This window comes from Octodon degus, unplaced genomic scaffold (assembly GCF_000260255.1).
Source record: "Octodon degus isolate 3935 unplaced genomic scaffold, OctDeg1.0 scaffold00224, whole genome shotgun sequence".
In the NCBI taxonomy this organism is placed as follows: domain Eukaryota; kingdom Metazoa; phylum Chordata; class Mammalia; order Rodentia; family Octodontidae; genus Octodon; species Octodon degus.
The window spans coordinates 2,789,680-2,804,471 of record NW_004524800.1 but is presented as its reverse complement, the minus strand read 5'-3'; positions in this window follow the sequence as shown (position 1 = coordinate 2,804,471).

Genomic DNA, 14,792 nt, shown 5'->3' with positions numbered 1-14,792 from the left:
AAAGGAAAGCAGGATCTCAAGGACTAACTTATCGAGAGATGGAAGAAGAGCTAGGAAACATGAATAAGTCAAGCCATACAGTTATATGTAGAAGATGGGCAAGGCAATGATCCTGAGAATCTTCAGAAGAGTTTTGAATCTAGTAGTTAATTGGAAAGATTCTCACCCTGACTAACTATATATACTGATACCTGTGAACTAAGCTACTGCACTCCAGACGGCAATTTGTAACAGCAATTTCATGCTTGGAGTGCCTGTCATTCTGGTCTTCTGAATATGGGCTGCTTGTCATGACATGCTAGTTGCTGCTATGATGTCTCTCGGGTAGATAATTTTACTACATTTTAAATTCATTTCTCAGTATCTGGTTATTCAGATTTTGGATATTTTCTTAACTCAGTATTGGCATGTTATATGTATCTAGAAATCTTTCCATTTCCTCTGTTTTTTTTCATGCCATTAGATTAAACAGTTTTAAAGTAGGTACTTATAATCTTCTGAATTACTCTTGGGTCTATAGTGATTTCAGCCTTTTTATCCTTTATTATATGATTTTGCATTTTTTATTTCGTGTTTTTGATTCATTTGGCATCAAGTTTATCAATTTTTTTTAATTTTTTCAAGGAACCATCTCTTTGACTCATGTATTCTTTGTCTTGTTTTCTTCATTTCCAATGCATTAATTTCTGTTCTAGTATTTACAATTTCTTTCTTTCTCTGGGCTTTGGGCTTGACTTGCTCTTCTTTCTCTAGGAGCTTGAGGTATAGAAAATATCTTTTTTTGTGCTAGTTCTTCATCTGAAAGTGCCAATTTATCACTATAAATTTTTCTCTTAAGACAGTTTTTCGGGCTGGGGAGATGGCTCAGTAGAATAAGTGCTTGTCTGGCAAGTGCAAGGGCCTGAGTTCAATCCCCGCTTTAAAAAAAAAAAAGGAAAGGAAAAACAAAGAGAGCTTTCAATGCACCCTATAGGTTTTGGTAAGTTGTATCTGCATTTTCATTTAGTTGTAAATATTTTTTTTTAATTTCTTCTTTCATTTCACTCGTGACCCACTGTTTTTTAGGAGGTTGTTGTATAATTTCCACGTGTTTATACTGTCTTTGAGGTTTCATTTGTCAGTAATTTCCAGTTTTATTGCACTGTGATCAGATAGCATACAAAGGATAATTTCATTTCCTTCGCATTCACTTAACAGTGCTCTGTGTTCTAGTATATGGTTTACTTTGGAGAATGTTTTGTGAGTAACTGAGAAGAATGTGTATTGTACTTTTGCTAGATGAAACACTCTGTGACTATCTACCAAGTTAATTTCTTCACAAGTTTCATTCAGTTCTGTTATTTCTTTGTTGATTTCTGGCCTAGTTGATCTATTTCTTCATGAAAGTGGTGTGTTAAATCTCCCATTACAATTGTATTATTGCTCATTTGATTTTTTATGTCTGTTAAAATTTGTATTATGTAAGAAGGTGCTCCTAAATTGGTGCATATATCCTCCTAATTTGGTGCATGTATCCTTATAATTGTTATCACTTCCTCTTGCAGTTTTCCCTTAACAAGTATAAAGTGACCTTCTTTACTTCTTTGTATAAGTTTTGGTTTGAAGCTGATATTGTCAGCAGCTAGGATAGTTACCCCTGCTTTTTCCTGATTTCCCTTGGCATGAAGGATTGTTTTCTTTCCTTTAACTTTTAGATTATGAGTTACCTTTTGAGTTAAATGCATTTCTTGTATGCAGCATATTGTTGGATTTTGTTTCCTAATCCACTCTTTTTGTCTGTTTCTTTTAATTTGGTGAATTGAGGCCACATGCATTGATGGTTGTAACTAATATGTATTGCCTTATCTTTGTCATATTATTTTCCTGATAGAGGTTCCATATGTTTCCCTTCTTTTTAATTACTTGCTCTGTTAGATGGTTCCTTTCTGTTGTTCTTGAAGTTGTGATTACTTCTTTGTATTTCTAGAATATCTATCAGTACTCTTTATAGGGTTACTTTGGTGGTCATGATTTTTTTCAATTGTTCTTTGTTATAGAAGGATCTAATTTTGCCATTGAATTTGATAGATAGTTTTGCAGTGCACATCATTCTGGGTTGGAAGTTGTTCTCTTTCAGTATTTGAAATACTTCACTCAAAGCTCTTCTTGATTTGATGGTTTGTGTTGAGAAATCTGCCATGATTCTGATGGGCTTTCCATTGTAGGTGATCTGTTCTCTAGCAGCTATATTCTATTCTTTTTCTGAATTTCTGAAATCTTGATTCTTATGTGTCTAAGTGTAAATTCATTGTGATTATGACTGTATGGAGTTCTATATGCCTTGCTAACTGTATTTCAGTTTCATTTGTCTTGTTTGGAAAATTATCTGTTAGTACTTAGGCAAATAGTCTTTTAAATTTTTTATATTATTTTTCTTTTCATTGTTTTATAGCTGCTGAATTGTTATTTCCTTGTTAGTTTTAAGATATCTTTTATTTCATATCCTTTAGTTGCAAGGTCTGAAAGTCTATCTTCAGTTTCACTCAAGTGGTTTTGCCAGCATTCAATGGAGTTCTTAATTTTCTGGATATCTGTTTGAACCTGTTTCATGCATTCTAACTCTTTTCTGTATGGTTCATTTAGTGTTTCCATCATTTTTCTATTTTCCTCTATTTTTTATGCAATTCTTTCACAATTTTTGTACTTTCTTTTTGCATCTGAGACATTATTTTTGCTCTTATTTCTTCTATACCCTTATAGACTTGTTCTTTTTACATCAGTTGCTGTGATTTCAGAGATTTCAGTTGTGTGATTTCCAAGTTCTTGTATATGTTTGTCTCCTGTATTTGTTCTGGGTGGGATGGAGGATTGAGATTTCCTTTTGCTCCTGTGATTTGGCATTTTTAATGCTCCCAGTAGAGTCTTCCAAAATTCTTAAATTATTCTAGGAAAGCTCCACTCATACATGCACTGGACCCAGAGATCGTAGTTGCTCTGCATCCCGCAGGCCACTCAGAGTCCACTTAAGTTCTGAAAAGTTTGGACCAGCACCAGCAAAAGCTCCATGCCTGCATGCTGCAGCTATGGATGGTCAGACCTTAACAGAGTCCCTTAGAATGCTCAGAGTCTGCAAAATTTCCTAAAAACTGTTTAGTTTTATTCCAATATTCTTGGAAAATTGACTCTTCTATCATGTAATGTGCTTGTTCATGCTTGATAATTTTCCTGGCTTTGAAGTTTGCATTGTCTGAATTTAACTTGATAGTCTTACTTATTTTTAGTTTATATTGTGCAGTATATTTTCCCTGTATTTGATATCTTACTTAAGATTTGGAGGAAATTCCATCATCATTCCTTCAAATATTTTTTTTTGTTCATTTTTCTTTTACTTCATTCTCTTCTATTTTCATGACATTTATGTTAAATTTGTATTGTTTCTCAATTAATAGTTACTTATTTTGTTAATTTTTTTCTTTCGGTGTTATAAGTTTCTATTTACATATCCTCAAACTGAACTTTGTTCCTTCTATTACACTAAGTCCCCCCCCATTGTAAGAACATTCAAGTTTTGAAATTTCACCAATAGGAATGGATCTTGTTTTACAATCATTTCAAGATGTGAACAAATAGTGGAAGTGTCTATTTAGTTGCACTGTGCTGTACCACAATTTTAATCTATAAGAATAAAAATGGTTTACTTACAGTATTTGTGTGGGGGGTGTAGGTGTTATGCTTTACATTGTATATTTGTGCCAAAGTCATATAAGACTCACTTCGTTGGACTTACAAACAAATCCAAATTATGAAATTTCTTACAGAATGGAAGTCATTCATGAATCATGGTCTTACTATATTAATCCTGTAAAAAATCCATGTCTGTAAACCTAGTAATCTGGATGGCATGTTTAAGCCCAGCCTGGATAATTTAGTCACTTGTAGAGAAGATGTCTTAAAATAGAATGCAAGTTAAGGCCTGGGGATACTGCTAGTGTGAAGGCCCTGAATTTCATGTGCAATTCCACTGAAAAATAAAGCAAAATAATAAAGTAAAATAAAATCAGCAAAACATTATTCCTAACACAATGTTTGCCACCTAGTTCTTGGAGTAACTCAGAGATTTTGTTATAACAGGGAGGTATAATCAATTTAAAGAAATGCAACAGAACTGTAAAATAGATAATTCAACAATAATAGATTACTTTTGTTTTTTCTTAGACTTTCCATGTTTCTTCTTACACTGTACATCCATCTGTTCTTGTATACTACCTATTTTATCCATTAGGGGCCTAAACATATTAATAAAAGTTGTTTTTATTTGAGGGTCTGATAATTCCAATAGACCTGCAGTTTCTGAGTCTGATTCTGAAGACTTCTTTGCCTTTTGAAACTATATTTTTGCCTTATGACATCTTGTCATTTTTCTTCACAATGAGATGTGGTGTATGGGTAAGAGAATGTTGATAAATAATCCTTTATTTTATAGCTAATGTGTGCATTAGGGAAACATATATTTCTGTGATTAGATCTCAGTCTTTTGGTGAGTCTACACCATGGAATGTGGACTTCACCAGTGCTTCTCATTCCCTGCTGTGTCCATTAATTGCGAAAAGATGTTTGAAGTGTTCTGGAAATATTATGCTGTTCCTATATGGAAGGCTAAAAAAGACTGGAAAAGGATATGTTCTTTTTTCCAGGTCAATTAGGTTCTGAGAAAAAAAAATCCAGTAAGCAATGTTCTGGAAAATTTTTCTCTGCTCAATAATGACTGTGTTAAGAGAGAAATCTCTTAGGTACTTTCAAATTGTCCCCTTCCACCACCAGAAAGAGGAGGGAATTTTTCTCTCATAGTAACTACAAGAAACTTATATACTTTAAGGACATAAAAGTGACTAAAGTGTTACTTCCCACTGCGATCATATGTGTGTGCACACCTGGAGTTTTATCTCACAGAGTTGTCCACACTTAGTTGCCAGCAATTTGTGAATTGGAGTTGAGGATAACTGTGCTGCCACCGGATTCCACAGAGCTTTCAGCTCCTGCGTTTCTTCTCTGATGTGTTGTGATTTTTGTTATAACCTGTTAGTCTCTTCAATTTTGGTCCTATGACCTCACCTCTCTTACAGATCTAAGAAAAATTGTCTATTTTTCAGCTTGTTCACCTACTTACTTTTATTAGATGGCAATGTCTAAGATTCTACATGCTAGAAGAGAAGCCTGAAATCGTTTTTTTCTTTTTTCCAATTCAGTTGTCTAATTGTTATGCATGAGTTTTAAGAGTACATTATATGCTATGTTTTAGGCACTAGTCCTTTGTTATATATGCAAATTTGATAGTGTATTTCTCCAGATTGTGTTTTTATCCTAATATTGTGTTTCCTTATGCAAATTGCTTAAATGTTAATGAGGTCCAATTTATAATTGTTTTCATTTATTTGCTATATTTTTGGTGAAAAATCTTAAGAATTTTTGTATGACCCTAAATCATTAAGTTTCTCTTTTGTTTTCCAGAATATTTTATAATTGTGTGTCTAACTTATGGTCCATTATGAGTTAATTTTTCACTAAGACATGACATATTTTGTTAGTTTTTTTCCCAAGGATGTGCAATTATATTTTATAAAGAATTAATTCCCTTGAATTACTTTTACACATTCATCAAAAATTAGTTTAATATTTTTTCATTTATTTCTTACTCTTTTTGTCCTCTTGATTTACATGTCCATTCCTCTGTGTCTTAGTTACTTTCTTTACTAATGGGACACCATGAATGACAAACACATGCAAAGGAGGAAATATTCACTTTGGCTCAGCATTTCTAAGGGTTTCAGTCCATAGTCAACTGGCTCTAAGGCAGGATGTATGCCACAAACTTATAGTAGAGGAAAGTTGCTCATGGCATGAGAGCAGGGAAACAGAAAGAGTGAAAGAAGGGAGACTTGGGGAAGAGATGAACCCTTCCAGGACACTTCCCATGACCCAACTCTTCCCAGAAGATCCAACCTCTTAACAGCAAGTGAACTATAAGTTCATCATTAGACATCCACTGAAGATTATCATGCTTTCATGATCCAATCACTTCCTGAAAGCCCCACATCTGAGCACAAGAGGCTTTGGTGGGTACATCCGGATGCAAAGCATAATATTCTGCCAGTATAATAAATTTTTATTAAAATGGTGACATTATAAAACTTAAGGACAGATTCTCTGATTCTGCCTATCTTGTTCCTTTCCAGTATAATTTTAGCTAATCTTGTTATTTTAAACATCTATGTATATTTCAAAATTCTCTTATCTGTATCTGTTAGAATGTCTGCTAAGCCATGAGCACTGATTTATGCCTATGATACCAGAACTCAGGTGACTGAGCAAGGAGGAATACAGTGAGTTCAAGGCCAGCCTAGGCAACATAGTGAGACCCTGTTCTCAACAGACAAAAAAACAAATAAACAAACATCCTTACTGTGACTTTGATTATAATTGCATTAAACCCACCTGCCAATCTGGGAAAACTGATATCTTTACTTCTCTGAGTCTTCCAATCTATAAAGATGCTTTCTCATTATTTAATTAGACTTTTTATCACTTTTGTTAGCATTGTGCACATCTAACTTTCTTTATGGAAATTATTGTATTTTTGATGTCTAAATGTATATTCGTTTCTTATATTTTGATTTTATATTGTTTACTGGTTTGCTGAGACTTTCAATTTTTCTTTTATTTAAATATATTTGTGATTGTTAAATTAGCCACTTTATTAAGCCTGCTTTAAAATGTTTGATAGTATTATAAATTTATTGCCAATATGTATTGTCTTTTTAAATTCTTCTCAACATTCACAGTTCTTTGTATTATGAATAATATTTAAAGTCAGCTATGGATAGTTTGAATATTATATCTTGCTAGTCCAGTTTTAAAATTTGCGTAATTTCAGACTTTTCTGACATTATTTTGACACCAACTTGTTACTGTCAAGTCCTTGCTTCCTGATGACATTTAAGAAGGAAGTTTCCTCATTACTACCTTGTAAGAGTAAGCATAGCAGGCTTCTCCATGATCTCCACTGACATGAAGGCATGTGGATTACTTCGTTAAAGTGACAACAATGAAGTTCTTGACTTCCATTAGTTGTTCTTTGATACTATCTCTGTGAAAAACTGGGATACTTTGGTGCTTTCTAGGAGGGGTGGATAACTAATGAAGTATATTCATTACCAATGACAAGTGGGAAAATACAGGATTCCTAATTCACTTTTTGATATCACTCCCATCAAACCATCTTGTTATAGCCAAAAATGATTGAAATCTAGGCTTGTCACTTAAATTTGGTGATGTTTTGAGTGATAGGGCCATGATTTTGTCCATGACTACAAAAATTATTTTATAAACCTTTTCCATTTATATTGCTTCTTTCCCAATCCTTTGCCTAGATAGAGTACATTTTTGCTGGGATAGAGAGATACTTTTTGGTATGTGTTTGAATTAACATACTGAAAATTTCTTCAGCTATAGTTCAGGATATACAAAGTTTTTAAAAAAACCCAGGGTATTCAACATGTGCTGTTTTCAGTTCCCAAAAATATATGATGGAACTGTCTTCTCTCCAAATTTTGGAAACTTATGTTTTATATATAATACTAAAGCTGTTAGATATACCTACTAGGTGAAACAGATAAAAATATATTTTGTACATATTTCTAGATGTAGAATTGACCCAGAAATTTCATTTCTAGGTATTTATTGAAATAAATGAAAATATGCCAATGTAAAGACTTTTGAATGAAATTTTAAAGCATATCTATTTATAAAGGTTAAAAACTGGAACATACCAAGTGACCAACAAATTGTCAAGGAATAACAAGCTATTTTCATGTTAATTTTTTTTTAAAAAAAGTAAAAGATTTATCTGAGCAATTAAATGGAGGAGAAAGTACAGATTAAAAAATATTTAGACATACAGGTCTATCTATCATCTATCTATCTGTCTATCTATCTATCTATCTATCTATCTATCTATCTATCTACTTATCTTGTTGGGAAAATAGTGGAATAAGTTATACATTGGTAAAATTGAAAATGTACATTCGCATGTCCTAACAAATATCTTGTAAATGTGTATACAAATATGGATATATGAAAGTTTAAAATAACACTGTAGCAGAAAGAGGAACTAATTGAAAATGTATCAATAGATAATTATAAGAATTATAGTATATTTGTGAAATAAATCTCACAAAGTTTAAATAAAATTTAAAAAAATCCTAAATGGCTGAATAGTTTCAGACTTACATGTACAAATTTGTAATAAATATTTGAAATGTGTTATGTACAGGTACCAATTCCCTACAGTGAATGTATTCAACATATGATGCATACATGTACAAAAAATTGAAAAAATATACAAAAATAGAAGAGTGGAAAAAGTTACATGAATTTAATTTTTAATTTTTCACTCAATTCTTATTAGTTCATTTTTGCAGTACATAGTAATAAAATTCTTCATGGACAATTGGAATATGTGCATCATGCTTCATAATTCTTTTTTCATCCTCTTTCCCTCCTTTGCTGCTATCTCTTAGTCTCCTAACATTTTAAAAAATATATGTTTCCTCATTTTATATTATTATTATTTTTTTGTTATGAGAAGAATATATTTATAGGGGGAAAGGAAGCTCCTGTCCAATGGAGGCACGGTGGGTCCTACTAACAGGTGGTCCATGTGAAGTGGTCTCTTCCACAGACTATTATAGAGTAAAACCATGTTGTGAGGCAGGTCTAAGAGGGTGGAGAACATGGGAACTCACTTAGGTGGGTATGAGTTGGGACAAAACTATGGTCAACCAATGAGATTGCAATCACCATTGCTCAGGTAAAATTGATTAAATCAGAACCAAATAGGTAAGCAAGTCACCTAGCAAGGGGGAATGAATAAGGAATAGGGTCTTTTCCTGTTGGAGCTTGGGTTAGTGACTCATTTGGGTTCTTTAAAGGTGATTGATACCTATTTAGAATATTAATCACTGAGGTTCATTCTTAGGGTGGTATGTGGCTACATTTGTTTACTCTTTTGTCTTGAAATCTGGCCCACAGTGGGGAGTATCTGTCTCTTCCAAAGTTGCAAAGTCACCTTGTTTTCCATATTGTTTTTTTAAGGGCCTTATCCTGTCTGACTGCCTATAATATTTCTATCTAATTTAGATGCCTACAACATTCCTCCCTCTGAAGAAGTAGCCCAGGGCAGGGGAGATGGTTCAGTAGAATAAGCATTTCCATGGCAAGCGCAATGGCCTTAGTTCAATCCCCGGTTCTGAAAAAAAAAAAAAAAAGAAAGAAAGAAAGAAAGAAAGAAAGAAAGAAAGAAAGAAAGAAAGAAAGAAAGAAAAAAAGAAAGAAGGAAAGAAAAAGAAGTAGCCTGAAATCCTGTGAGGGAATTATGGACAATGATTACTCTGGCTTCTTTAGGCTGAAAGAGGTTTTATTTGTGAACCAGCAGTCAGAGATACTCTCTAGAAGTTCTATCTAAAGGCCCTCAATAGACACCAGGCATTTTTATCTTGGATAGGTGGAACAGCTTTAAGTCTGGAAGAGACAAAACCAAAAAAAACAATTAAAAATATATGGGCCAAATAATCACATCAACAGGATAATTATGAATACAGTCAAAAATGATTTTTTTACAAGGAGACAGTAATGACTTTCCATAAAGATGATGAAGATAAGGTCCAGGGGACCACAGTATCTTACATATCATTGATTTGATGTCTAATATCTTCAACAGCTATTGAGACATTAGAAAGATCTGGAATGTACCATCTTTTTAAAGTTTGTTATTATAAGCACTACTTAGAACTTTTTGTAGTTAGATCTCTTAAAAGTGGGGTTTAATCCCTTTATCTTCTATGCCAATTGGGTATTGTTTCAAATAAACTGACCTTTTGTGTCTCATCAACACTTCTGTTATTGGGGACACATGAATTGTCAGACCTAGGGAAAACACTGACTACTCTCTGGTTGGCAAGTGGGGTCACTGTCTGGATAAATACTGACAAATCTGTATGAGCATCTACTAAAAGGTTAACACGTTTTTTCCTTGTATTGGCAGTGAACATAGGTTCCCTTGAGCATAGAGGCAAACATCCATGATCTTATCCATCTGTCTTTCTACTATGAAACACTTTCTGAACAATTTTTAACAACTGAGACAAATTTATTCCTGTAAACCCTTATAATTGCTATAGCTCATGTCAGATATTTGGGCTCCCCTGAGCAAGATATGACTTTTTGTTTTAAGGTCTTCTGAAGGCAGCTCTGCCCAAGGAATGTGAGAGCAACTTGTCTTGTAAAGAGACAGGAAACCAGGAGAAAACTCAACTCACTTGGGCTGTATGAGGTGGAAAGCTAGTTAAGGCATTAATATGTGTCTCTATAGACAAAAATCTGGTGGATTTTTGTAAGAGCAATATTAATCTATCATATTTGCTGTAAATTTATTTGAATGATTGCCAAGATTTTGGTATATTTTAGGAAAGAGCAAATTTTTATGAGATTAGAATATATATAATCAAAGCATAAGCATTATTGTTAACAGGTAAATTTATAAACCTTTTGAGGCATAGCAGTTGTATCCCACTGGCTTTTAGAACCCTTTATTCATGAAATCTAACAGTTTGTTATGAATGTCTCTAGTTTTAGTTATAATTATCTCTAAATTTTGAGAATTTATGAAAACCAGATTAATACCTTATTTTTACTGTCAACGCTTTTAACTAATTTAAGTACAGTATGGAATATTTTCCTAGTTACACCTTGTGAGAAAACTGATATCAGCAAGTTATTTTTTACTTGTATGTTTTTGAACTCAAAACTTATCTGTAGTAATAGAATAGGAAAGCATTTTTGTCTTTTAATTGACAAACACCTGTAAATACTGACAGAAATCATAACATTTTCTTTTAAAAATGTCTACTATTTTTTACCAATTAGAACACACACAGTATATTATAAAACATTAGGCAATGTTACTTTTGAGAAATAAAATCTGAATGGTCACTCCTGCATTTACTATCAGCGTGAAATATCTGAATTACATGAGAAATCAACCAGACTAACTTATACGCTTATCGTGAAATACATAGCATTCAGTCAGATTAAATCAATATCCCATTGAGGGACATTGGATATGGCCCCCATTGTAAAGTAAGGGTGCTGCAGAAGGATTTGTTCCTTTTAATACCCTGGCTTTAAGTTTTGTGTTCTAAAAACAAGGTCTGGCTCTATCCAAAGCTATTGGACACAGCAGCTGGTGTCTTTAGAGCTTTTTTTTTCTGAAATGATTTTCTATGTCCTTGGGGATCTGTGTTAACCAGTGAAACATCTTTTATTTTTTTTATTTTAGGGAAGGGTCTGCATGTTCTTCAGCTTCTCACTACTACATTGGATTCATAGTGATCTGCCTGTTTCTAACCTCCCAAAAGTTGCGATTGTAGGTGTGTGCCACCATGCCCAGTTTCAATTGCTATCTCAGCATGTCCTGGGGGCAGAGCCAGCACAGCAGGACTGGGGATCAAACCCCTGGCCTCTGTGCCTGCTTGTAGGTGTTTTCATCTGTTGAGCTATTTGTACAGCCCTTGAAATACCTTTTTAATTCTTATACATGAACAATATTATAGTCTTAGCACAATTTTGATTAGTTAACAACCTGAATATATTGTAACATTTAGGCAGGATAAAATATCTCCAGGATGAGAGCTAGGCTTTTAGGCATAACTAAAAGGAATGAGTGAAGAGAAAGTTATCTCAGTCATAGCTAAAGCAAAATATCTTCTGAAGTCTGTTTCTATTGAGGTAAGATGACTGGACGGAAGGGTAGATTTGGAAAAAGACAAAGAGACCTGTGCCCATGTCTAGCAGTAGGCTGGATTTTTCTCTAGTCATGATTACTAAGAACTCTTCCATGGAGATGAGAGGTAGAGATAACAGTCTGGCCACAGGGAAGAGGCAGGCTTAGGGCCCTTCAGTCCTAATGGACTACCTAGGAAGCTGAGCCTGAGCTCTGGGGCCTCCACCTCAGAGTGCAGTCTCACTTTTAATGGCTGCCTTTGCAGTCAGGGCATGGCTTGTGAACCTCTTAAGGAAGTCCATCTTATGATGGCCTCGCTTCTGACAGCAGTAGCAGGTGAACCTCATTGTCCTTGAGCTTTTCTTGGAGCCCAGAGAATCAGAGTTAGGGTCTGTTTTGAGGCTGCAACAAAGGCAGCCATTTTTGATCTCTTTGTTTTCTCTTCCTGGTTCTCCCACAGTCTTGATTATAGGACACTAAAGAAGCAGTTTTTACTAAAGTATCAGCTTATCTACACTAAAATCTACTTTTTGTAGCTCTTTTTTAATAACTGGAGCTGACTGAGTAATGAGAATTAATATCTAGGGAAGTATCCTTTAACAGTTCCTCTATCAAACATTTTAAGAAATCAGAGGGTTATCTTTCACCTGGTAAATAGTTGAAAGTCTAAAATAACTGGAAGGCTTTGTTTTAGTTCTTTTTTTTTAGTCCTTTGAGAATATACACTAGAAAATGTCTTTTATCCAATGTCCTGTCTGGCTCTTAGGCCAACAGAGGTTTGACTATTTGGGCTCCAGTGAGATCAAGTAATTCCTCTGGCTGTCTTTTGGCTATTTAAAATTAACAATATGATCATTTATCACCAAATGCAATGGCAGCTTATAATGCTGCCTGCCTTTCATTAGAAATAAAAGTTTGATTTAGGAGTAACATTATATTTTTCCAATCTAGTTCATAAGTCTGAGTAAGTCCTCTAAAGACTTCAACATACCTGTCGGTGTCATCTAAGTTGTATTTTTTTTATATCTGACTGTCTTTTTTCTTTGGTCACAGAGTAAAAGGCACATGAACTCTGGAAGTTCTAAGTTGCCTACTTATCTTTAAAAGGTATTATCTTTGTAAAGCTTGCATAAACACAGCTGAGGATGGGTGTAGCCCTGTAGAGGATTGGACTACAGATGGTCCAGAATCCATGTCCTCTAGACTAGAAAAGTAGGTAAAGGAAACCTTACTTTCAGCAGTGGTGGGTGATGCTGTGGTTAATGCTGTCTTGTCCATGGGCTTCACATTTAGGGAGGAGCAGCTGTAGGCTACAGGATATTGAATGCCCTAGGCACCTGAACTGCCTGGTTCTCCTGTAGTTCACATCTACATTTCAAAACTTAAATAACAATAACCTTCTTAATGCAAAACTATCTTAACATAAGACTTTTTTAAATCATTTTTTGGCAATATCTTTTTAGTTGTAAACTTGTGCCAAAATTGATACTTTCCTCTGCATTCCATTTGGATTAAATGGCTTTTTTGGACTGTATGGGTCAAAGGTCTTCTGGTGCCTAATGAAGCACTTTAAAACCATAAGAGACTGACTGTGAGATAACCTGAAATTCAATGGACATTACTTTTTCGTTGTCCCCACCTTCTTTCTCATTGATTCCTCCACCCAGCCATCCCTGTATTAGCCTTCTTCAGAGCAGGCAGATGCTTCTGTTGGAGAGAAGGGAGACAAGATCTCACCAGCCTATCCACCCTGGAAGTGGTGCATGATTCCGATCTTTCAAAATATCCCACAAACCCTTCACTTAATCTTATTGAATATTTGTAAGTGTAAATTAAAATTGGTGCAGTGACAGGAATGTCTACAGAAGGAAGCATAACTATTGCATAAAATGGTGACTTGGAAGTGAGAACCTTTCAGGCTACAAAGGTCTTTTCTAGAGATAGATAAAACAATTGACTGGAGGGATTTGGCCCTGTGCTCTGAACCAAGTCTCCAGACACTTGTGTTTTCCATCTAATCACCTTGGTAAACATTTGTAGCACATCAACAAGATTTAAATTTGAAGGTCAGAGATGAAACTTATGTTTCATCACCTAGCATCACATTTTACATGTTGGTAAAAACACTTCAAGGCTGACAAAAAAATCTCTTTTCTTTTCTTTTGCTCTGTATTTTGAGGGAAGGGTGTGCAGGTGTTTAGGGTCTCACTACTAGATTGGATTCATAGTGATTCTCCTGTATACAGCCTCCCCAAAGTGCTTGGATTGTAGGTGTGCACCACCATGCCCAGCCTCAATTGCCCTCTCAGATTTCCCCGGGGGTGGTGCCAGCACAGCAGGCCCAGAGATCGAACTCTTGGCCCTAGCACGTGCTTGTAAGTACTTTAATTTGCTGAGCTATTTGGCCAGCCAAAATCTATTTTCTTACTCTTAAAAAGGTAAGGCACAGATTAAATCATTTTCTCTAGTAGCCACTGTAGAATGTAAAGTATTGCAAGCTGCTGCAGCCTAAATTTTTGAAGGAGTGACTCATTAAGTTGTTCTACTGAAATTCTCAGACAGAATTCCTACTTTACTAGCAGAAAGAAAGCAAAAGTACAATAGTTAAGTGGAGCTCTTTTTGTGGTCAAGATCCAGTTTCCACCAAGCACCTTTAGGTATCTATCAGAGAGTAGCCCTGGCCATGATCCCTCAGCTGTTCTCAGTTTCTATTGGCCCATGCAACCAGAGATCAGTCTCCAGAAAGGGGTTCAGCAGTTTCCCTGGTCAACATTCCATCAGCCATTGACTTAAATGGGGATTCACCAAAGAACACCTGGGGAAACCTGTTCTCTGCTTCAAAGAGTGGCAGCTGCTCTAGGAGCATTTACTAGCTGGCAGAGTAACCACTGTTTACCCAAGTTCTATAAGGGATATATAAAAGCTTGAAAGAGATTATCTAGCATTTTACAGTAGATGTTTTATAGTCTACAACTTA